This window comes from Pogoniulus pusillus, chromosome Z, assembly GCF_015220805.1.
Source record: "Pogoniulus pusillus isolate bPogPus1 chromosome Z, bPogPus1.pri, whole genome shotgun sequence".
In the NCBI taxonomy this organism is placed as follows: domain Eukaryota; kingdom Metazoa; phylum Chordata; class Aves; order Piciformes; family Lybiidae; genus Pogoniulus; species Pogoniulus pusillus.
This window is the reverse complement of record NC_087309.1, coordinates 19,256,893-19,283,595: the sequence shown is the minus strand read 5'-3', so window position 1 is coordinate 19,283,595 and position 26,703 is coordinate 19,256,893.

Genomic DNA, 26,703 nt, shown 5'->3' with positions numbered 1-26,703 from the left:
CTCATTAGACAGGCTTTAAACTAGGTCTGAAGGGGGTGGGTGAGGCAATTACTCTCCCTGAGAAGGAGCGAGTGGGAAGGAAACTAGGGACAATTGAGGAATTGAGAGCCCAGCTGGAGTGCATCTACACAGAGTCCAATGGGATGGCGTTCAATAGCTTGAAGTGCAGGGTGCTGCACTTTGGCCACAGCAACCCCATGCAGAGATACAAGCTGGGGTCGGAGTGGCTGGAGAGCAGCCAAACAGAGAGGGATCTGGGGGTGCTGATTGATAACCCTCCTGAACATGAGGCAGCAGTGTGCCCAGGTGGCCAAGAGAGCTGGTGGCATCCTGGCCTGCATCAGGAATGGTGTGGCCAGCAGGAGCTGGGAGGTCATTCTGCCCCTGTACTCTGCATTGGTTAGACCATACCTTGAGTCCTGTGTTCAGTTCTGGCCCCCCCAGTTTAGGAGTGACATCGAAATGCTTAAGCGTGTCCAGAGAAGGGCCATGAGGCTGGTGAGAAGCCTTGAGCACAAGCCCTATGAGGAGAGTCTGAGGGAGCTGGGATTGTTTAGCCTGGAGAAGAGGAGGCTCAGGGGTGATCTTATTGCTGTCTACAACTACCTGAAGGGTGGTTGTAGCCAGGAGGAGGTTGCTCTCTTCTCTCAGGTGGCCAGCACCAGAATGAGAGGACACAGCCTCAAGCTACGTCAGGGGAAATTTAGGCTTGAGGTGAGGAGAAAGTTCTTCACTGAGAGAGTCATTGGACATTGGAATGGGCTGCCCAGGGATGAGGTGGAGTCGCCATTGCTGGGTCTGTTCAAGGCAGGATTGGATGTGGCACTTGGTGCTATGGTCTAGCCTTGAGAATTGTGATAAAGGGTTGGACTTGATGATCTATGAGTTCTCTTCCAACCTTGTTGGTATTGTGATACTGTAATCTGAGTATTTTGGAAGTCAGAGGTTGGAAAAGGCTTTAGCTATTAATTAATAGCATTTTCTTACTAATAAAGTTGAGCCAAAATAACTCATGATCAGGCTGACTTCCTCAAGCAGTCTGTCTCTCTCTCGTTCCATTTCAGCAGCTGCAGGTGGACCATTAAGGGTCGTTAGGCTTACAAAGGGTGTCAGTAGGTGAAGCAGTCTTTGACGATCTCTCTGTATCCAGGTGAGGCGAGAGAGATGGGGGAACTCTCAGGCAAGCACAAAGGTTCAGGCAGTAACGAACTCCAAGCGGGACAAACTCCAAGGCGGGAACCAACTCCAAGGCGGGAACCCCCAAAGGCGGGAAGCCCCCAATATTTGTACCCTCTCTAGACATAGAGCAGAATTACCACTTCCTTAGGCACGAAAGGCACAGCCAATCCCAGCCCGATTCCAGCGTGGGCACTGCATGGTGCACTCCTCATGTGGGCAGGACCCCTTTGCTCACCTCCTCCACACCTGCAGGGCAGGGGAGGGGGTGGGGGGAACCAGACGCGTTTTGCTCTCCATTCAAGCCATGGAGGGAGAGCAATTTAGGAGTATACAGGACTCCAGGACAATGGAGGACCTTGCACTTGTCTTTAACTTGGTGAGATTTGCCTTTGACTAGCTCTCCAGCCTGTCCAGGTCTCTTTGGATGCCAGCACAACCAGATGGGCTGTCAGTCACTCTCCCAGTTTTATATCATCAGTGAACTTGCTGAGGGTTATTCTACAAACTGACATAGAAATCCTGTTTACAGATAGGTTCAGTCTGTATCTTCACTATTTTAATAAAAAAAATAAACCTGGAATATTTAAAACACTTCCTTTTATTTCATATAAAGAAAAAAAAAACTTTTTTTTTCTAAAACACGCAATGGACATTATCATGTTGTGGCTTGCAAAAGTGTAATAAGTAAGTGGAGCTACAGTAATTTACACATGAAGGAATGATTCTGCACAAAAAGTGAATGAAATCAAGCATTTATTACATTCAGCCACTGTTGCGGAATAGAGTTTAGGGGAATTTTGGGGAAATAACATGCGAGGCCGATTTATAAAAAAGAAGTTTAAATGATTTATTACTAAACACTAGAAATCCCCTTCCCCAAAATTATTTATAACTATCCCACATAAGTTCTTGGTTCGTGGTTGCAAATTAAAATACAGAATGGTAAAAATTAAGAGAGTCTGTGATTTTAAGAGAGTTCATTTGAGTCTTGAGAGATTATTCCATCTCTAAATAAAGTTTATCAGTTACTCACTGTCCAAAAGCAGTTTAGAGAAGAGTCTTAGAGTATTTAGGAATTTAAGGCACGTTGTCCGAGCCTCTGCGAGTCCAGGCCACGCTGAGCACTGGCTTCTGAAGTTGGCGAGGGTCGGGCGCTGCCATACTGTCCTGAGCTGGCCGTAACTTTAATGCTGCAGTGTGAATGCCAAGTGATGCATGTGCAGGCAGGGTATCATTCAGAAGGAGAGCAGGGAAGGTGCTCAATTAAGGTAAATGCAGCATTTTTATAGTGTTCAGAAGAGGTGTGTTCAGCCAGTTCAGGTGATTTTACGTTAATTTTACAGATTGGTACAAAGTTATAATCAATTCAGACAATCGGATAATTTTTACCAAAATAACCTGTAGAACCACCCAGGGGTCAGCCCACAACAGATGTTCATTGGGGGATGGGAACCAAGGTCTTTTACTCCAAAACATAGCCTATGTTTACCTTTTCTGCCCCTCTGGGGGAGAAATCTTCTCAGAGGCTCTGTAACTGCTGGGACAGCAGATAGAAATATTGTTTTGATTTTTCGATGGCTGGCCTTCATGTGAGCCATGATCCTGTGCACAAATGGGACCTTTGCAAGAGGGCTCTGCTCTCATCCATGACAGCCATTGTCACATCTCTTTGAAAGAAAAAAATGTATTTCACTGTTGCTTGCTACTGCAAGTGAATTTAGTAATGGGTAAGTTAAGGTAGATAAAAGATTATTATTTATGCATTCATGTCTTTATTGAAATGGCTCCCAGACAGGAAGAAAAAGAATGGTCTGCACTTGCTGAAATGTGCCATACAGTACAAGATCCTGGTGTACCATATGGAAAGCTCTTTACCAGACAGCTTCTCTCTTCTATTAGAGAGGACTATAAAGAAGAGATGGATTTTACATTTTTCATTAGTGTACAGCTTATACAGTTAAACTCTATCATAATGTCTTCAGGAAATATCTGATCTATTCTGTTAGTGCTATGGCAGAGCAAAAGAATTGCTTATGAATTCTGAAAGGTCACACTAAGCCAATGTTCTAGGTGTATGTTCTCTAGCTATGAAGATAAAGCTCCAACTATAATGATAACAATGATAATAATAGTTTGAATATTTAGTTTGCAATCAAATATACTGAGGATGGGGCCGGGTGAGGGGAGAGGCAAAAAAAAAAAATTAAAAATTCTTGTCTGCAAGACATTTTCTAACCCTCTTTTTTTTTTCTTCAGCACACCGACTCTCAGCATATTTATACATGCACAAATAAACAGAGAACAGGACTCAGATATCAATTCCTGGAGGGTGAATATAATGCTATTGTAATGCACTGAAACAGTGCAATTATTATTACTATTATATATGTGTTAGGATCTACCTGCCTGGACGATCTGGGGCACATGTGAGATAGTTCTAACCACAGCATAAGACACAACCCAGATCAAATTTATAAGATCTGTGATGGAGTTACAATATTGTTCAACCCAAGATAGTTCAGTCTCCCTCCCACCAGAGCTTATTATCTTTGGCTCAGATCTCAGCAGTAACTGCATGGTTTAGAGGAAGGGCAGGACAAACTGTTGCACATATTATGGGTAGATAAAATCACTTTCAGCATACTCTCCCTATACTGTCTGGAAGATTCTGAATGAAGATGGGCAGTTCTTGATTCAGATGATTTGTACTCACATTGTGGAAGATGGTTTCACTTGATAGGGCTTGACATTAAGTATCTAATCATTATTAATGATTTTGGTCATCTTTTGAATAACATTAATTATGATGAAACTCCTAGGCAGCTGAATGATGTTAAGGCAAGGGAAAAGGAACAATTCCACTTAAGTAGTTGGCTGTATAAACCTGAACACAAATGAAACCAAGGAGTCAACTGGCTCAAGTTGAAAATGCATAGACATAAAACTGCTTTGCATATTCCTGTGGAGTAAAAGGAAATGGACTAACATCACTGACTGTGGAGAAAATAGAGATAAATGTGTTGGATGACACAGATCCTGCTGTCGTGGAGGGCCTGTAGGCCTGAACAGAGGCTTACTTATGCCTCTACATGCCTGGACCCCTGGTTGCAAACAAGTTGCTTAAGCCACACACACCCAGCTCGTGTCTTCCTGGGGCTAATCCATGTGATCCCCATATTTGGGAAAGCCCAGGTGAGAGTCTTATGCCTATTCTGGTAAGGTTTGGCTTACTGCCAACCTGATTGGTCAATCTCATGGACAAAGGGCCCATTAATCTCGACCCACAGTCAATAAATGGGGGTGCACAGCTAGACTTGTGCTCTCTAACCCTATTGCAGCGCCCTGCTGCCCTGACTCATCTGCAAAGCTCAGACACAGAATCTGACCCTCACTTGCAGCATTCAGAGGCTCAAATCTCAGGCTTCCCTGCCTGCATACCTTAGATGCAGAGCTCATTTAAACCTGCATATTTATATAAGGAGCCTATAGCCTCCTAATCCAGCTGTGCACATCTGGAAGCTGTCTTGCTTTACCTACGGAGCTCAGACTCCCAGCAGCTGAGCACACTTTGCATGCCTGCTGATTATTGCCTGGTAAAAGCCATTGCTGTTGAGAGAACCAGGACGCAGATTTTGGATTGTCTGCACACAGACACAGCCTGCTACCTGTGAAGAAACCGTGCCAGAGACTGCACAGATATTCTCCTGCTCCTGAAATCCTGCCAAGCTGATATCCCTGGACACAGTATCCAGACGAAGACAGCAGCATCAAAGGCAGAGATCATCCCTTGCCAGGAGAACAAAAGTTAGAAAACCTAAGACCTCAGAGACCTGGAAGATTTACCATCTCCCCTCAAGCCGGGAAGATTCCAGCCTCAAAGAGTCCACAGGCAGAGCCCCTGAAGTCTGGACACTAGGCACAGGCTGTGACACAGCCCGGGAGGATGATTAATAATTAATAATAAGACCTGTGAGTAAAGCTTTAATACCTCTATAATATAAGTTACCTCTGCTATAGAGCAGAAAGAGTTTCAGCCCACTCTGCTGGGCAAAGAGCACAAAGATCCCAAACGGCATTAAGCCAAAGGGAAAACTCCTCTCTCCGTTTATAGTTTGAATATTTGCTAGTTAAATAACTAATTCCCTGTACATATTCTGCCCTAAATTGTTTTCATAACCGTGGATTGAATATAAATATTAATATACAGTGGTTGGGGGTGGCAAGAGTTCAAAATATTAAATTTAATAAATAATATTTTTGTATAAAATTTATATCACCTCAAATTAATTTCTCTCCTCTGCCAAATAGGTGTAGGCATTGAGAACCCCCTCCACATCACCTGCATAGTCTGAGCCATTTCTCAGTTTCCTAGATGAGTGCTGAACATCTATCTGGAGTCAGGAGTGGGAAAAAAACTGACATAAATGAAAGGCACATAGAAGATAATAAAAAAGGTATTCTTAGTTATTTAGAGGAATTAGCAAAATCAATAAGTGTAAAATGTTACTTTGACAAGTGATATTTCAGAATTTTTTGAAGTTTGACAACTTCCAAAGTGAATTATTTACCAGGGAAAAAAAACACAAAAACAATTAAAAAAAAAAAAAAAACCCAAAACACTAACCACCTAGACATTCATTAGTTTATAATAGCCTTAATATCAATACAAGCCTAACTAAAGTGGACACTGGATTTAGTTTTGTTTTTTTAATGGTTGTATAGGGTTAACACTCCAGGGGGAGTAACCCTGAACCTGACCGTGGGGGTCTTGACCCCTCCCCAGGGGCGGGTCTGAACACCACCAGGTGATGGTTAGCCCACTCCCCCACCTTCCTGTCCCATAAAAGCATGGGGACTTCCTGTTCCTCTCTCTCTCCCTGCATCTCTCTCTGCCTCACTCTCTGCATCTCTCTGCATCACTCCATTCCCTGCATACCACGTGGCTATCACCCATGAGGCAGACAAAGCCACCATCACAAACTCAGATTGTATTTATACATTTTGTATTTTGCTATTTTCCTTTCCCTATCCTTTGTAAACTTCCCTACCTCAGATACCTCTTTTAAGTTACTGTTAAACTTTTAACTTCCAAATCGAGTGAGACTGATTTATTTGGGTGTGCTTACCTTTCCTCTCTTCTAACTCCTTTCTTTTGGGAAAGGAGGGAGGAGAGGGAAGGGCACTCTACAAATTCTTATTGGTTCTATCAAATTTATTAGAGTCTCTAGGAATTTAAATTAGAATCAAGACAACGATGTAGATTAAGATATTCAAAAACACTTTAAGTGATGCTTATCAAAAAGAATGTCAACTCCAAACTCGAGTCAAATATGATGTATGAGTATGAGATGCTGTCTAGCAGTCTCAGATAACATCTGGGAAAAGAATCTAGAATATTCTAGTACATAGTTAATAATTACAACACAAGACTGTCAGTTATCTTGAATTATTCCCATTTTTGTGGACACTCACCTCTGTTTGTTCACCATTTCTGTTTCACTCTAAATATCAGTTATAGCGAAGCTACAGAGAGTGTAGGCCAAACATGTACCCCCTTCCTCCTTCAGTCACTTTTTCAGTTTTCCGTGAAGATGTTATATCAACACCCAACAGATAAAAAAAGCAAAGACTGAGACCCAGTGAAAGGAATTATATCTTCTGTTCCCAAAGAAAGTTCCCATTGGAAGAGTCATCTCAAGTCTTTCCTGTAAAGAATCATCTTGTCCATTCTTTTTCATCCTTTTAATGTACTTATTTCAGTCCAAATTTCCAGTTCTAAATGTAGAAGACAAATTTCATGAGTGTCTAATAACCAAGGGTGTACTTCTATTACAACATTTACACTGGCCATGCAATGAAGGAAACAAAAATATAGTATTTAAAGATATATATTTGTAATTTAGTAAAAAATGACTACACAGGCTGTAGATATTTCAAAAGTGACCATGACAAGTCCATAGCAACCTTTACCTTCTGAATTCATAGTTTGGTCTTATTGCTTGACTCTTTTTTTTTTTTTTTTTTTCAATTGCAAAGACTGAACAAAAAATAAGGAAGCTGCTATACTTGAAAAGTGGTTGCTTGATATAATGACAAAAGAACACATGTATGCAGACAGAGGAAACAACTAACAATGGTAAAATTATTTGTTGTGCTACAAATATGCACATTTATTCAAAGTCATATAATCACAGAATCAGTCAGGTTTGGAGGGGACTAGAAAGATTATCTAGTTCCAACTCCCTGCCCTGGGCAGGGACGCCTCACACCAGATCAGGCTGTTTAGAGCCTCATCTAGCCTGGCCTTAAACAGCTTCAGGAACGGGGCTTCAACTGCCTCACTGGGCAACCTATTCCAGGGTCCCACCACCCTGATGGTAAAGAACTTCTTCCTAACATCCAGTTGAATAAGAATAGTTGAGTACCCTGTTGTACCTTAAGAGAATGGCAATTATTTTTCCTGCCTGAAGTTAATTACTCATTTCAATAAATGTTTTCATGTTTTTAGCTTTTGTTTCTTAAAACATAGTGTTCTTTCCATTATAAGAATTTAATTAAGTGCAAATCTTTCATGTGGAAGTACATAACAGAAAGGGTATGATGGAATTGTTGTATTTCTTCTTCTTAAATAGATACTTGAAAAGATTCCCCAAATTTTGAGGCAACTAATTTCCCACCAGTCACCAGAACTGTTCAGAAAACCAAACCAAATCAAACAAATGAAACAAGAGCAACAAAGCAAAAGAAAACATTCAGCCGACTAAACAAACAAGCAACATTGAAACAAGACAAAAAAACCCACCACAAACACCAACAGAAAAAAAAATAAGTCTCTATAGAAAGTACTCATGTATGTTAAATCCTATTGGAATAACTCATAAGGGTTCAGTTAGTAATCAAAATTATTTAGAGTTTAAATTTGCATATGCAGATTGGGTAATTGTGCATGTATCTAATGGTATTCTTTCTTTAAACAACAAGTAATTTAGATGATCTCAGTTCATATTCCACAGATCAATGTTCTTGATACAGATATAAATAAGATACATCTTTTTAGAAGACTTTTAGAAGGGATAGGGAACACATGCAATTTCCACATATATGTCACAGATAAGCCCACATAGGTATCACGTCAGAGATATTAACATTCAAATACTGTCCAGTCATGTATTTGCTTATAGCCCCTCTATGCCTAATATGCAATTCATAAAATTAACACAGGTTAGAACCCCAAGTTCTATGAACAATCTTCCTGAAAGACAGCTCATGCTGCATAGATATGCTAGTTTGAGGCTAATTGGAATATTTTAATGAGAAAAAAATAGATTATAGGCTATGAAAAGAAAACAATGGTGAGGTCTACTTCACTTATAGTCTTGCTGAGACGTGCAAAACCAAGAACACAAATGTAGATGAGACAGAGAGCGTATGACTCCATCAGAGTCTGTGTCTGTGCTTTTCTCCCTGGGCTGCTTCTGTGTAAGTAATCCTTTTGCTGTTACTCCCCCTTGCTGATCCTTGTACATAAGATATACTCTGGGGTAAGGTAGAGGGGTGGAAAGAAGGTGGAAGGGTAGTTGGGAGTCCCTCCTGAAGACTCTTCTTTCTGGGAAGGGTATTGTGTTTCTGTATTAATTTTAACTTAAATAATTCTGTATATAGCTGTATGTATTTGTGATATATTGTAAGTATCTGCTTGTATATCACGCTAAGCTGTAAATAGAAAACTTAATTACTTAACTTCCATCTGGTTCAGCCTAGTCTGGGTGATTCGATAAGAGTGGCGAGGCAGGTAACTCTCAAACCATCACATCTTTATTTTGGTACCCAACGTGGAGCAAATTAAAGTTGGTTTATTGCTAATTAAGTCTGGAAGTTAAGATGAAGCTTATCTGGTTAATCAGTAGTATTTTATATCCATTGTATCTATGGTACATGCACAGTTGGATTGTTGCAAATCTTGGTTCCCTCTTGTTTGAAAGATTTAAGAGATGTTTTTGGATTTTGGATAATATCTTCTCAACTGGGTCGGATTTAGTATTACTGAAGATATTACCAAATCTGGTCTTAGTAAGTCAGGAAATTTTAAAACAGCTGACACTTATTCAATATCTCTGATGTGATTCTGTCTGAAACTGACCCACCAAACCCCTGTAGTGAGTTCTACACATGTAATACTGTGTTATATTTATCATGCGTGATCTTAGCCCTAATAATTTTGGGTTTAGCACTAAGGGTTTCATTCTGCATTAAAAAATTGAATGTGGCTGCTTTAAGAAAACAAAAAAGCAAGTTTCCTCACAAAAAGAGTTAGAGATATGTTGGATATAGTAATATTAAATGTAGTGATTTTATAGAATTGTCTGAATATTATACATTGGAATACAAGCCAGGAACCATCGAAAGTACATGAGTTCAGAAGTACTGATAGAGGATTAGAATGACCTTAGCAAATGTAAACAAGCGTTAGCCTGGACTCTGTGGTTTTCACCTATCTCTGCTGACTTTGAATTGTCAGACACAATATATATGTTGTTCAGAGAACATGATTTTGTGATCCTGTTACGTAGCCTTCTGACAGAAAGTATATAGGCCCATGCCTGGGTGCAATAAACTGGATTCCTGATTGGAACCTGCTTGTATCAAGCTTTCTCTCCATCTCTTCTGCTACTATGGTATCTGTGGTGGAGGGTCACATAGGCTCAAATGGCTGTGTTTACAAATCTATTCATGCCCAGACATGTTATCCCCCCGAAAGTAGTTGTCCTGCCCAAACCAGGGGCAAACAAATTAAGGGGTACAAAGGAGCACAATAAGACTGGTGCCTTCGAGTCTGGCCTGCCTGCTTGCAAGATTGAAGTAAACACGTTGTGTAAGATCACACATCCAGGGTGGGGACCCACCTGAGCCCCCTCCATATTTGGGGGTACTGGACCCATGGAATTCACCTTATTTGGCATGTTTTGGCCTGCTGCCAAACTCTTATTGGACAGAATTGTGGCCAAGGACCATCAATCTCAGGTACACACCTCATAAAAGGGGCAATTCAGTGTTCCTGCCACCCTCCTTGACCCGCTGCTCCCAGCCACTTCGCCGTTTTTGGGACCACCGCCTCTGCATGATTCTGACCCACGGCGCTTCGCACACCAGCCCAGGGGAAATCGACAAAGGCACTCCCGGCCAGCTGCTGCCCCAGCCCATTGTTCCCAGCTTTATTGTGCCCATGGAGCCTTCAGACAGAGCACCCCAATAATACCTGAACATTCTGTAATATAATTTCACAACCGTATGCAAAGAACCTGTGTAGGGTAACTGTAGATAAGTTTGGGGAAGGGGGGGAATTCCTTGTGTATATAACACTGAATTATTTAAACCCTTTTAAATTCAGGGTTATATTTCATCCCCCTAAAACCCAAACTAAACACCTTCACAACACTATCTCAGCCTGTGACAGAGATAAGACACAGAGAATTTGTCCAGACTCCCAGAACTGATAATGAGTAACTTTCTCAAAACAATTTCTGTTTGGGGGGGAGAGTGAGAGGGAGCCACCATGTCCACTGCTGCATCTCCTCCCACAGATTCTGGGACAACAGCCAAAGTCTCAGTTCTGGAAAATAACAGGCAGGCAGCCAAAGAACAGGTTCAGGTGTTCAAGTCTCTGTTGTTTCTTCACCTAGATCACATCCTCAGGCAGCAGCTTCTAATACTCAGATTCAAACTTACAGACAGATTCAAACTCTCAGACCCTTAGAGATTCAGACCCATTAGAAGGTACTTCTACTACTGTATAGGGTAAACCCTCCAGGGGGAGTAACCTTGAGCCTGACCCTAGATGGTCTTGACCTCTCCCCAGGAGTGGGTCTGAACACCACCAGGTAATGGTTAACCCACTCCCCCTTCCTGTCTAAAGATCCATAAAATCAGGGGGAATTCCTGTTTCACTCTCTCTGTGCTCCCTTCCTCAGTGCTTAGCACCATCACCATCCTGTTCCTGTTTCTCTTTGTTTTACCATGTGACCATCACCCATGAGGCAGACAAAGCCATCATCATCAAAATTGTGTTGCATTTATACGTTTTGTGTTTGTTTTCCCTTCCCTATACATTTTGCAACTTCCCTACATTAGATACCTTTTTTAAAAGTTATTACTAAACTTTTATTTTAACTTCCAAATTGAGTGAAATTCATTTATTTGTGTGTGCTTACTTTTTCACTCTCTACATATAATCCCTTCCTCTTGGGAAAGAAGGGGGAAGAGGGAAGGGCATTCCATCAAAAATTTTATTGGTTCTACCAAATTTATTTGAGTCTCTGGATATTTAAGTTAGAACCGAGACAACTACCCTTGTTGCTTCCGCAAAAGCTGAAGGTCAGATGAAACATTTGAGCAGGGAATTAAGCTTCTGAAGGAGTTTGCTGTGAAGGAAGTGCTCTATGGAGATCATGGCACACATGATGACATTCCTCTTGGAACAGGTCTCACAAAGAAGCTTATTGAGCTTGCTCCTTCATCCTATGCTAACATCTTGGCCAGCAGGTTTCTATCAAGGAGTGATAATGAAAGGTCTCTCACTGTTGGTAAGCTCATTGAACAGCTGAGGTGGACAGAGGACAGCTTGTTACATTCTGCCCTGGTCTCTGCCAGAAAAACTCTTGGTACAGATATAAAAGATACCATGAAAGAACTGAAGGAGGAATGTAAAACCTCCATATTCGATCTGACAAAGGATACCATTCCTTCATCATCTGCATGGATGCATGTTTCTGTCATCAGGAATAGATGTCTGCCTTCTGAAAGGCAATTCCAGCCCAGGAGACATTCTACCTAGACATCAGCAATCACATGGGTCACTGTGGATAATTCTGTGTGACCAATTTGGTGAGAACATGAACAAGTGATATGGTCAACTTACTTCAGTTCATTTGAAAAGAGCCAAGGAATTGCAGAGTGGCAGAAACAGAGGCAACAATGCCAGAAAAGTAGCTGTCACTTCTTCAGCTTCCCAGAGCAACTGCAATTATTCTAATAATTGCAATTTCTCTCAACAATACCAATCAGTGTGTACACTCCACATGCCATGTTCAGCATTAGGGGTGCCCTGCTTCCAGCCAGCAGGAGGAAAGGGATAGTGGAGAAAAACAAATCTGTTGGAATGTATTCCTTAGGTGGACTGGTAGTAAGTTCAGAAATACAGGGCTTCAGCTGACACAGGTACTCAGTGTACTTTATTGCCATCCAATTGCAAAGGGACAGAATCTACAGCTATTTCAGGAATCACTAATGGATCTCAAGAGTTAACTAAGTTGCAGGTTGAAATAAGTTTAACTGGTACAGAGTGAAAGAAACATACTATTGTAACTGGCCCTGTTGTACCTTGCATTCTGGGAGTTGACTTTTTGAGACAAGGTTGTTTCAAAGATCCTAAGGGTCATAAATGGGCCTTTGAAAGAGCATCTGTAGAAATTGAGGATGATAAATTGAAATTGTCCATTAGACCTGAACTTTCAGATGAATCTGCAGTTGTGGGACATCATGACACAGAGGATCTGGAAGTGCCAATTGCTACTCCAACTGTGCACCACAGGCAGTACTAACCGTGACTGTTGCCCATTCATCAGCTGATCTGTCAACTGGAGAGGCAGGCTGTCATTGAGACAGTTCTTTCACCTTTCAACAGTCCGATTTGGCCTGTGTGCAAGTTTAAAACAGAGACTGGCATCTCATAGTAGACTCAGGGGTGGAAACAATTTGTCACTCAGTGATCCACAATGCATTGGAGAAATCTAAAGCTCCAGAACTATGATGGTTTGGGTGTTCCCCACCCCCCACACTTTAGAAGTTACCCAGTCTAGACTCAGCCAGCTCTGGGAATATAAATGAAGCTATTTATTTACAACTAGCACAACATACAAGCAGGTATTTACAGTATATGCAGTTATAGACAGAAATATACAAAGTAAAAGGTAATACAGAAACACAACTCCCCTCCCAGAAATCTGAGTCCCCAGGAGGGGCTGTCAACCACTCCCCACCTTCCTCCTGCCCCTCTCAACCTTACTCCAATCCTAAAGAAGAATAGAGGTTCAGCCAAGAGGTTAAGAAGCAAAGGTGAGTGGAAGGTGAGTTTAGGGAGTAAGATGTTGCTCAGCCAGCAGCCCGAGGCAGAGTGCCACAAAATGGTGAGTGTTATCTGATGTTTTTATTTCTTCTTCAGCAAGACTCTGAGGGGAGTAGACATCACCATTGTTTTCCTTTCACAGCCTATGATCTAGTTCTTCTCACCAAAGCATTCTACCCTGCTTCAAGCTAGCACAAGAACATATGTCATTCACTGACAACATCATTGTGTGGGGCTAAACTGCCAAGGAAGTCTTCAAGAAAGATAACAAAATAATTGACATTCTCTTGCAATCAGGTTGTGCCATCAAGAGAGACAATATCTGTTGTGGTTTTAAAGATAGCCAACAGAAATGAAGTTCTCAAATGAAATTGGAGAAAAAAAATACAGAATTATACTTAGAAAGAAATACAGAGACAGACATTACAAAGCAATTATCACGTCCCTGGCAAACCCCCTGAATTTTCCTCCAACCCAAAAAACCCTAAATGTACACTCCCCAATGCTCCAATCTTCCTCCCCCACCCCAATACTTCTGCCATCCAAGGGGCATAAACAAGCCTCTGGAGGTCCCAAAACAGGCCTACTGCTTAGGTGTTCTTCCCGATAAAGTGACTCCCTCTAGACACAGGGCAGGAGGAGGAGGAAAGGAGAACAAACTGACTTTGTTGTGAATTTATAAAGAGATAGCAGAATTATGGGATTGAATGACAATCTTCTAGATGTATAGAAGTATGAATACAAATATATGTAAGACAGAGACTATGTGTCTCTCTTAAAGTCATTGTCTAGGCTTTTCTCCCTGGGCTTCCTCTGCTTTTAACCCCCTTGCCAATTCTCAAAACTAACCTTGCACGTAAGGCATACTCTGGGGTAAGGTACAGGGGTGGAAAGAAAGTGGAAGGGTGGTTGGGAGTCCCTACTGGGGACTCTGCTTTCTGGGAGGGGTTTTGTGTTTCTGTATTAATTTTAGCTTATACATTTCTGTATATATTTATGATATATTGTAAATATCTGCTTGCAAATTGTGCTAAGCTGTAAATATAAAGCTTCATTCCTTACCTTCCAGCTGGCTCAATCTATTCTGGGTGATTTCTTAAGAGGGAGCAGGTATCTCCCAATCCATCATAACAGTTTAATATTTGCAATTCACTATTCACATAGTCTTGCAGCTAATTTTCAAGTGCTCTGTGACTTACTTGCCCACCTATAAGTTAGGTCTCAGAGTATCAATAGCAAGGGATATGAGATTTTGATTTTTGTGGATAAAAAAAAAGGTCATGGCTACATGAAAGAAAAAGTTTTTCTTAAAAAGCAGAATAATAAAAAACTGTGCTAGTTTGAAGTAGGCTAGAATGTTTTGGTGAGAACAACTAGATTACAGGCTGTGGAAAGAAAACAATGGTGATGACTACTTTGCTCACAGTCTTGCTGAGAAGTATAGGAACAAGAAATAAAAACATTAAATAACCACTCTCACTCGGGCTGCTGGCTGAGCTGCATCTCTCTAACCTCACCCTCCATTTTGGGCTAACCCACTTTGCTTCCTAACCTCTGGCCAAACCTCTGTTCTTCCTTGGGACTGGGGTAAGGTTGAGATGGGTAGGGGGAAGATGTAGGAGTGGTTGAGAGCCCCTCCTGGGGACTTAGGTTTCTGGGAGGGGAGTTGTGTTTCTGTATTACCTTCTACCTTGTGTATTTCTGTATATAGCTGTATATGCTGCAAATATCTGCTTGTACATTGTGACAGCTGTAAATATAAGCTCCATTCATATTTCCAGAGCTGGCTGAGTCTAGTCTGGGTAATTTCTAAAACCATCACATCTTTTTATTTGGCACTCTAATGTGGGACAAATTGATTTTGGGTGATTGTTAATTAACTCTGGGAATCAGAATGAAGCTAATGAAGAAGTTATTTTACTTAGTGGAGGCTAATGTGTGGCCTAGTTTCTGTTTTCTTGTGTATAATTGGATCAAAGCCCAAATTAGTTATTTTTTGTTTCATATAATTTTTAAGAAGATCAAAGCTAAACTTACATCCATTTTTTTGAGTTGGAATTTCATCCTTGGCTATGTTGGATTCAATGTCACAGAGTGTTTTACCAGTAACATTACAGGATTATTCACCAGTAACATTACAGGCAATGGAAGTAGTGCTTCTAGTGCTTTATCTACAGCCCTCATCAGGATAATATTTCCTAAACCCAAGATGTCAGACCCTGGTTCAGAATTTCATTCATATCAGACTGTGGCTTTTCTGTTGAGAACGATTTTAGGCCTTGTAATTTTGATTTTCATATTAATTTTGGCACTATGTAAGAAAAACTCAAGTGTGATGCCTGTAAAAACTAAAAGGAAAGATTCTGTGGCCCACAAGAAAGATAAACAAAGTAATCCAAACTGTCATGGAGGGTAGCAGAAGATGTGATGGTTTTAGAAATTACCCAGACTAGACTCAGCCAGCTCTGGAAATATGAATGGAGCTTATATTTACAGCTGTCACAATGTACAGCATATACAGCTATATACAGAAATGCACAAGGTAGAAGGTAATACAGAAACGCAACTCCCCTCCCAGAAACCTAAGTCCCCAGGAGGGGCTCTCAACCACCCCTACATCTTCCCCCTACCCATCTCAACCTTACCCCAGTCCCAAGGAAGAACAGAGGTTTGGCCAGAGGTTAGGAAGCAAAGTGGGCTAGCCCAAAATGGAGGGTGAGGTTAGAGAGATGCAGCTCAGCCAGCAGCCCGAGTGAGAGTGGTTATTTAATGTTTTTATTTCTTGTTCCTATACTTCTCAGCAAGACTGTGAGCAAAGTAGACATCACCATTGTTTTCTTTCCACAGCCTGTAATCTAGTTGTTCTTACCAAAACAATCTAGCCTGCTTCAAACTAGCGTAATCCAGCCATCTACTTCACACAGAGTATCGCTGAGAACTGTCTGTCCTAATTTAAAACAGTATTTACACTAATTAATATTACAAATTCAGTTCACAGTTGATTCCAGCTATCTCAGATGTTGGTGATTCAAAAGCTCAGAATGGTTTGTCTCCTCACAGATGAGGTGAGAACAGGTGACATTGGGTTCATGCTCATGTACTGTAGATTCTTTCCTTGATGGACATCACTATTATCTAGAACAGAAAACTCCTACCAGCTTGTATTATACACTCTGAATTTAAACTCTCTCAGCTGAAGTCAGATTTCTCTCTGGAATACACTGGATGTCACCATTCTCCTGCATTACTCAGTAGGTATGACCAGGACCTTCAGCAGACACCACTCCTCGGAAGAAAATACTCAAACAGTTTTCCCCAACAGATTCTTTTCACCTACAACAGGAACTTTATCACCGTCTACTGTTTGGACCAAACCTGATTGTGCAGGTTCTGCTCTGTTTACGGAACCTCTACTATTTACCAACCTGGTAGCTTGTGCTAAATGTTTGTCCCAGTTTTTCAGAGTTCCACCCTCCATGGCTTTTAGGGTGGTTTTCTGCAAACTGTTGTAATGCTCAATCTTCCCTGAAGCTGGTGCATAGAAGGGTATATGGTAGATCCACTCAATGCCATGTTCTTTGGCCCAGTTTTTCACAAGATTGTTCTTGAAATGAGTACCATTGTCTGACTCGATTCTCTCTGGAGTTCCATGTCTCCACATGATTTGTCTCACCACACCAAGAATGGTGTTATGTGCAGTAGCATGTGGAACTGGATAGGTTTCCAGCCATCCGGTGCTGGCCTCTACCATTGGTAGCACATACTGCTTGCCAGAATGAGATCGAGGTAAAGTGATGTAGTCAATCTGCCAGGCTTCACCATACTTGTACATTGACCATCTCTCACCATACCATAAGGGCTCAATACACTTAACCTGCTAAATAGCAGCACAAATGTCACAGTCTTGGATGACTTAGGTGACAGCATCCATGGATAAGTCAATTGACCTATCACGTGACCATTGGTATGTTGCATCTCTGTCAAAGACTCCATGTTGGACTGTAGTCACTGTCAGCCGTATACAGAATGTTGTTAATGTCCGGACCAGATCGCACAGGTCCCAAGCCCACTGCATGGACTAGTTCTCTCTTTTTCTAATCAAAGGCTGCTTGTTGTTCAGGTCCCCACTCAAAATTGTTTCTCTTACGAGTCACATCATGCAGAGGTTTGACAATCTGACTGAAATCAGGAATGTGTAGTCTACAAAATCCCAAAGCACCCAAGAAAGATAGAGCGTCCTTCTTACTGGTGAGAACTGCCATGGTGGAGACTTTGTTGATCACATACTGTGGAATGTGGCGGCAACCATCCTGCCACCGCACTCCCAGAAACTGAATTTCTCTGGCAGGTCCTTTGACCTTATCTCTCTTAATGGCAAAACCTGCTTGCAACTGAATGTCAATGATTTTGTTACCTTTCTTGAAAACTTCCTCAGCAGTTTGGCCCCACACAATGGTATTGTCGATCAATTGTAAGTGCTCTGGAGCTTTACCTTTCTCCAGTGCATTGTGGATGACTGAATGACAGATGGTTGAGATGTGTTTCCACCCCTGAGGCAAACGGTTGAACTGGTACTGGATTCCTCTCCAGGTGAATGCAAACCGAGGCCTGCAATCCTTTGCTCTGGGAATAGAGAAGAAAGCATTAGCAATGTCTATGGTAGCATACCGTGGAGCCTCCTTTGATTCCAGCTCATACTGGAGTTCCAGCATGTCTGGCACAGCTGCACTCATGAGTGGAGTCATCTCGATGAGGGCATGAAAATCTACTGCCAGTTACCAGGCTCCGATAAGTTTGCACACACGCCAGATGGGACTGTTGAATGGTGAATAAGCTTTCTCGATGACAGCCTGACATTCCAGTTGGTGAATCAACTGATGAATGGGCAACAAAGAGTCACGGTTAGTTCTGTACTGCCTGTGGTGCACAGTTGGAGTAGCAATTGGCACTTCCAGATCCTCTATGTCATGATGTCCCACAACTTCAGATTCATCTGAAAGTTCAGGTCTAATGGACAATTTCAGTTTACCATCCTCAATCTCTACGGATGCTATTCCAAAAGCCCATGTGAGACCTTTAGGATCTTTGAAACAACCTTGTTTCAGAAAGCCAATTCCCAGAATGCAAGGCACATCAGGACCAGTTACAATAGTATGTTTCTTCCACTCTTTACGAGTTGAACTAATTTCAGCATGCAACTTAGTTAACTCTTGAGATCTACCAGTCATTCCTGAAATAGTGATAAACTCTGTCCCTTTGTAACTGCATGGCAAAGTCCACTGAGCACCTGTGTCATCTAGAGCCCTGTATTTCCAAACTTCTGAACTGCCAGGCCACCTAAGGAATACACTGCAATAGATTCGGTTCTCTCCACTCTCCCTTTCCTCCTCCAGGCTGGAGACAGGGCACCCCTAATGCTGTGGGGTGTACATGATGATTGGTGTTGTTGACAGAAATCACAATTGTTGGAATAATTGCAGTTGCTCTGAGGGGAGCTGAAGAAGTGCCAGCTACTTTTCTCTCTTTGAAAGAGCTGAAGTTCCTGACTGCAGAAACATGCATCCATTCAGATGATGCAGGGATGGTATCCTTTAGCAGATTGGAAATGGAGGTTTTGATTTCCTCCTTCAGTTCTTTCATTCCTTCCTATTGCCATTCTCTGTGCTATTCTTAATGCCACTCTCAATGCAATGCTATCTTTCATCTCTGTACCCAGAGTTTTTATGGGACAGATTATGGCAGAATGTGACAAGCTGTCCTCTATCTCCCTCAGCTAGTCAGAGAATTCACCAACAGTGAAAGACCTTCCATTATCACTCCTTGATAGAAACTTGCTGGCCATGATGTTAGCATAGGATGAAGGAGCAAGCTTAATAAGCTTCTTCATGAGACCTATTCCAGGAGGAATGTCATCATGTGTGCCATGATCTCCATAGAGCACTTCCTTCACAGCAAAGTCCTTCAGAAGCTTAGTTCCCTTCTCAATGGTGTTCCACTTCTTGGCAGCCCATGGCAGATCGTCTCGTGAAGGATATCTCATAGCCACAGCCAATAGGAGTGTCCACAATCTGACCTTACCAAGAGGACTTGCCAGGTATTTGTCCACTCCACTCTCCTTGGTGAGTGGTCCTAGCTGCTTGTCAGACTTGTCTCCAATGCTACGGCATCTCACTTGCCAGCTTAGGATTGGCTCTCCTGATTGCCTTGAGTATTCCTTTCTAACTTCCCTAATGTCTCTGGATCGTTGGATTCCTGGATGTCATCATCCTCCTCTTTCTCTTGTTGATCTGGTTGTCCCTGTCCTTGAAACAGAACTTTCCTAAGAGCACTCTTAAACTCATTGAAACCAACCTCTTTCTTGGCAGTCAACCTCACAGAGGTCCTCTCATCAGAGTAGTGGGATCTAAGCATTTTCACCAAATCTCAGAGACTATATGTCTCCTCTTCCTCCTCTTGCCCTCTTGCTCACCAGATGTCCCCTCTCCTATGCCCTCTTTTGAATCACTCTTTGTCAAATATGGCATCTTAGCTTTCGCCTTAGCAGGCACCAAGATGGCCTGAGCAGAGACAGACTTTGATGAGTCTGCTGGCAGGTTTGAATTATTGGGGGTCTGGCCTGAGGACTGTGAATTCAAATCTCCCTTAGAGGTAGAGTCCTTGTTGTCTGCTGCCTGGGGATTCGAACTGGATGAGTTACTGTTATTAGTTGAGGGAACATCTTGAGTTTGATTATTTCCCTGTAGTCCTGGGAATCCTCGCCAAGTTCGGCAAGCCTGGTTTGGCAAGAGAGAAGGACCGAGGCTAGCTCAGCTGAAATGTGCTTTCTCGAAGCCTTTTTTCTCCTCCTTTTTCAGGCTCTCTCCACCCAAGGAGCCCAGAGGGAGGCAGGGAGTGGCAGGCAGGGAGCAGCAGGCAGGCGATAAGTGCTCACAGGAAGGTGAGTCAGAGGGGCGGTGCCTGGCGAGTGGCAGATTTAAACGAGGAGCTAGGTGTCTCTGCTGAGCCCAGCGCAGCGTGCGCCACTGGGAAAAACAAACAAACAAACAAACAAACAAACAAAAACAAACCACCAAACAACTCACACCAGACCTTCAGAAAAGCCAGACATGGTTCAAACTAGGTCCAAGCTGTATAATACTTGTAAAACTGTGGGCACCCAAACAGAGCCCACCCATAGGGATGAAGGTGTTCAGGCAACCGGATGTGAGGAGTGCTGGAGCCTGGCACTCGAAGTCGAGGGAGACACAGGCATAGGCTGCATTAGGTGTGAGCAGATTGATTGTCTGCTTAACCTGGTGGCTGAACTCAAGGGAGAGGTGGAACGCCTGAAGGCTGAAAGGGAAAGGCTGAAAGAGAGCGACACGCTCTGCAGTCACCCTTGCCAGAGGGAGACGAACAGAACAACCAAGGAGAATGGATGCAGGCACCTGTCAGAAGAGGCAAGGGAAAACCCTTCCAGCCATCTTCACATCCCGAGCTGCCCTTACATAACAGATATAGGGCATTAGAGGTTGAGGATGAGGTGATCCTGGAGCAGGCAGAAGCATCACCAGCTGGGAGGGCAACTGAGACAAATCAATTGCCCCCTCGCATCAGAACAGGTACCCAGAAGAAAAAGAGGAGGGTAATTGTTATTGGTGACTCCCTTCTGAAGGGAACAGAGGGCCCCATATGCCAGCCAGACCCCTTCCACAGGGAGGTCTGCTGCCTCCCTGGGGCCTGGGTCAGGGATGTTACCTGGAGGCTGCCTATTGCAGTGAAGCCCTCTGATTAATATCCCTTATTAGTTATACAGGCAGGGAATGATGAGATAAATAACAGAGGGCTAAAAGCTATCAAAAGGGATTTTAAGACACTGGGGAAAGCAGTTGAGGAAGCAGGGGCACAGGTAATCTTTTCATATACATCCTTACAGGCTGGAATACAGAAAAGAATAGGAAAGTGTATTTGATGAACCAGGGGCTCAGAGGTTGGTGCATCCAACATAACTTTGGGTTCTTTGATCTTGGGGAACTTCATCTTGCCACAGGTCTGCAAGCAACAGATGGGATACAACTATCACAGAAGGGACCCTGGCACATAAGCTGGCTGGGCTTGTTGAGAGGGCTTTAAACCAGAATGGAAGGGGGAGGGGGTTAAACATGACAGCACCAGAGATAAATCAAAGGGAATTGAGGATGGTAGGCTAGAGCTAGGGGTAAAAGCAGCAGCCCAGCTGAAGTGCATGTACATTAATGCACGCAGTATGGGTAATAAATAAGAGGAGCTGGAAGCTCTAGTGCTGGAGGAAAACTATGATATTGTCGCCGTCACTGAAACGTGGTGGGATGGCTCACATGATTGGAGTGCTGGAATCAATGGCTACAGACTCTTCAGGAGAGACAGGCAAGGAAAGAAAGGGCGGGAGAGTGGCTTTGTATATTGGGGATGCTCTGGATGTCATGGAGGTAGAAATCAAAGATGATCAAGTTGAGTCCTTATGGGTGAGACTTAAGGGGAAGGCCAACAAGGCTGATATCCTGGTTGGAGTCTGTTACAGACCACCCAACCAGGAAGAAGAGGTTGGTTTATTACAATTTAAGCAACTGGAAGCTGCCTCAAGATCACCTGCCCTTGTTCTGGTGGGTGACTTCAACCTACCAGACATCTGCTGGGACTTAAACACTGCAGAGAAAAAGCATCATAAAGCCAAAACAATCCTCTAGTCCCATGAGAAGTTTCCTCCTTAGAGGAGATAAAAGGTAAACATCGGCCTTGTTTTCCAACTTTCGGCCTTGGTTCTCATGCACACTGACCACCTGCTGATGGGCTGAGCTTTGGGTGGTCCTACAGGTTGTTTTGGTAAGAACTGTCCAATTATGTAGGTTAATTGTAATTTTGTGCCAATCTGGTAGAATAACATAAAATAGCTTGGGCTGGAGGGTTACACCTCTTTTGAACATTATAAAAATGGTGTGCCTTCCTGGATCAGGGCGCTTGCTGGCTTGAGCTTGCTGGTACCTGCTCCTACCTGCTCGCTCGCTAGCCTGCCTGCCTGCCTTGCTTCTGCCGCGGTGACCTCACGTTCCTGATCGGCCCTGCCCGACGAGGGGCTCTCAGAGGCCTGAAACCTGCTTGGGCCCGATCCTGACGAACAGAGGGACACCGCCCAAAAACTTTGAACTTTGCTGAACTGAACTACGGAACAGTGAGTAAATCAGAGAAAGAACTCTTTACCTAAAGACTGAGTAACTTTAAAGACTCAAAAGAACTCTAAAGAAATCACAGACTCTCCTTTGTCTGCTATTTTCTGAACTGTTATTCGAGGGGGATCTCTGTGTTTGAGCAATAAATCACTTGAAAATCCACAAGTGAGTCTCCACGTATTTTCCCCATAACCTCCCAAACTACCTTCCGTGACACAAACCAAAACAAAGATAGCTCACAGCAAGGAACACCTCCTCCTCTAGATTCTTAGAAAGCTGACAATGCTCTAACCAGGAATGATAACATAGAATCATAGAATCATAGAACCATAGAATCATAGAATCAACCAGGCTGGAAGAGACCTCCAAGGCCATCCAGTCCAACCTATCACCCAGCCCTAACCAATCAACTAGACCGTGGCATTAAGTGCCTCATCCAGTCTTTTCTTGAAGACCCCCAGGGACAGTGCCTCCACCACCTCCCCGGGCAGCCCATTCCAAAGGGAAATCACTCTCTCTGTGAAGAACTTCTTCCTAATATCCAGCCTATACCTACCCTGGCACAACTTGAGACTGTGTCCCTTTCTTCTATTGCTGGTTACCTGGGAGAAGAGGCCACCCCCCACCTGGCTACAATGTCCCTTCAGGTAGTTGTAGACAGTAATAAGAACACCCCTGAGCCTCCTCTTCTCCAGGCTAAACAGGCCCAGCTTCCTCAACCTCTCCTCATAGGATTTCTGCTCCAGGCCCCTCACCAGCTTTGTTGCGCTTCTCTGGAAACGTTCCAGCACCTCAACATCTCTCTTGAATTGAGGGGCTCAGAACTGGACACAGTACTCAAAGTGTGGCCTGACCAGTGCTGAGTACAGGGGAAGAATAACCTCCCTTGTCCTACTGGCCACACTCTTCCTGTTACAGGCCAGGATGCCATTGGCTCTCTTGGCCACCTGGGCACACTGCTGGGTCATCTTCAGCTTACTATCTGTCAGTACCTCCAGCTCCCTTTCCTTCTGGCTGTTTTCCAGCCACTCAGTCCCCAGGGAAGTTGTGTTTCTGTATTCCCTTTTACCTTGTATCTTTATGTCTATAACTGTATATGCTGCAAATATCTGCTTGTACATTGTGCCAGCTGTAAATATAAGCTTCATTCATATTTCCAGAGCTGGCTGAGTCTAGTCTCAGTGATCACGAGAGATCACCTGCCCTTTTTCTGGTGGGCGACTTCAACCTACCAGACATCTGCTGGGACTTAAACACTGCAGAGAAGAAGCAGTCTAGAAGGTTTCTGCAATGTGTGGAAGACAACTTCCTATCCCAGCTGTTACGTGAGCCTACCAGGGGGGCAGCCCTGCTTGACCTGCTGCTCACAAATAGAGAGGGGCTGGTAGGGAATGTGGTGGTTGGAGGCTACCTGGGGTCCAGTGACCATGAAATTATAGAGTTTTCAATACATGGAGAAACCAGGAGGGGCATCAACAGAACCTCCACACTGGACTTCCGAAGGGCAGACTTCAGCCTATTTAAGGAACTAATTCAGAAAGTTCCTTGGGAAATAGCCCTTAGAAACAAAGGGGTCCAGGAAGGTTGGACCTGCTTCAAGAAAGAACTCCTGAAGGCACAGGAGCAGGCAGTGCCACTGAGCCGGAAGATGAGCCGACAAGGGAGGCAGCCAGGCTGGATGGGCAGGGAGCTGCTGAAGGAATTAAAGATTAAAAAGAGAGTGTATCACCTTTGGAAAAGAGGGGAGGTGTCCCAGGAGAAGTTCAAGGAGGTTGCTACGTCTTGTAGAGGAAAAATTAGAGAGGCAAAAGCCCACTTGGAGCTCAGGCTGGCCACGGCTGCCAAGGAAAATAAAAAGTGTTTCTTTAAATACATGAATGGCAAGAGAAGGGGCAAGGACAACCTCCAGTCCTTACTAGATAGAGAGGGGAACATAGTGACAAAGGATGAGGAAAAGACAGAGGTGCTTCACACCTTCTTTGCCTCAATCTTCACTAGTGGAACAGGTTGTCTCCAGGACAGCTGGACTCCTGAAGTGGTGGATGGAGTCAGGGACCAGTACAGTCCCCCTCTGATCCATGAGGAAGCTGTAAGGGACCTGCTGCGTCATTTGGATCCTCACAAGTCCATGGGACCGGATGGGATCCACCCTAGGGTGCTGAGAGAGCTGGCAGCTGAGCTGGCCAAGTCACTCTCCATCATTTACCAGCTGTTCTGGCTCACTGGAGAGGTCCCTGAAGACTAGAAGCTGGCCAGTGTGATACCCATTCACAAGAAGGGTCGTAAGGAGGAGCCAGAAAACTACAGAGCTGTGAGCCTGACCTCAGTGCCAGGCAAGGTCATGGAACAGGTCATCTTGGGTGCCATCACAAAGTACCTAGAGGATGGCCAAGGGATTAGGCCCAGCCAGCATGGGTTTAGAAAGGGCAGGTCCTGCCTCACCAACCTGATCTCCTTTTTTGATCAGGTTCCCTGCCTGGTGAATGTGGGGAAGGCTGTGGGTGTAGTCTACCTGGACTTCAGCAAAGCCTTTGACACTGTCTGCCATGAGAAGCTCCTAGCCAAGCTGGCAGCTCCTGGTTTGGACAGATTCACTCTGTGCCGGATCAAGAACTGGCTGGATGGCAGAGCTCAGAGAGTGGCGGTGAATGGCACCACATCCAGTTGGCAGCCAGTCACTAGTGGTGTTCTGCAAGGATCAGTACTGGGCCCAGTCCTGTTCAATATCTTTATTGATGATCTGGACGAGGGCATTGAGTCCAGCATCAGTAAGTTTGCAGATGGCACCAAGCTAGGAGCAGGTGTTGATCTGTTGGAAGGTAGGAGAGCCCTGCAGAGGGACCTGGACAGGCTGGATGGGTGGGCAGAGGCCCATGAGATGAGATTTAGCAAGGCCAAGTGCAGGGTTCTGCACTTTGGCCACAATAACCCCAAGCAGCGCTATAGGCAGGGGACTGAGTGGCTGGAGAGCAGCCAGGAGGAAAGGGATCTGGGGGTACTGATAGATAGTAAGCTGAAGATGAGCCAGCAGTGTGCCCAGGTGGCCAGGAGAGCCAATGGCATCCTGGCCTGTAACAGGAAGAGTGTGGCCAGTAGGACAAGGGAGGTTATTCTTCCCCTGTACTCAGCACTGGTCAGGCCACACCTTGAGTCCTGTGTCCAGTTCTGGGCCCCTCAATTCAAGAAAGATGTTGAGGTGCTGGAATATGTCCAGAGAAGGGCAACAAAGCTGGTGAGGGGCCTGGAGCAGAAATCCTATGAGGAGAGGTTGAGGGAGTGTCGTGGAATGCAGTTTCGCGGCAGAATTTATGGGGGAAATACGCGAGGCGTTGACTATTTTATTAGTGATTTATTGCAAAGAATGCGAATTCCCTCTTCCCGAAACTACACCACCACTGTGAATTCTTTTGATTGAGATCAAAGTAACATTTCCGAAAATGGCAAATTAAAGAGTCTATGATGTTTAAAGAGAGTTCTTTCGAGTCTCTGAGGTTTGAGTTAACAGTTCGTCAGCTACTCACAGTCTGTAGCTTGGTAGGGAGTCCCTTTCTCCCGATGAGGGTCCAGGCATGCAGGCTTTAGCCTCTGCGACTCGGGGTCCGCCCGAGGCGAGGCTAGATCGGCGATCGGCAAGCAGTTTGTTGTTGTTAGAAGTCCGGGAAAAAAACAGAAAGGCTGGAAAAACCCAGAAGGACAAGACGCAGACCCAGAAGGCTAGGGCAAGGGCGCAAGGGCCTCGATCCTGGCCTGTCCACCATTTTTATAATGTTCCAAAATAGGACTAGCCCACAATTCAGACCACTTCTACGTTGTTCACATACATTGGTAAAAAAACAGTAAGCAATTTATACAATTGGATAACATTACCTAAACAATGTAAAGACCACTCCTCAGGCCAGCCCACCTGCAGGTGCTGGGCAGGCCTAAGATAGTCGTTTCTACTTAACCAAAACAATACCCTGTTGTCTGGAAAGCAAGGCCAAATGAAAGGGAAACATGGCCAGTGTTTACCTTTCACTTACCCTAGGGAGAAATCTTCCCATGGGACTGAAAGATTGTTTTGGTTTTTCGATGCTTCTGGCTTGAATGTGAGGCACTAGAAACTACACAATATAGCAAAAGCTTAGAGAGCTTTTGCTACTCTCCATGACAGGGAGCTGGGCCTGTTTAGCCTGTAGAAGAGGAGGCTCAGGGATGATCTTATTACTGTCTACAACT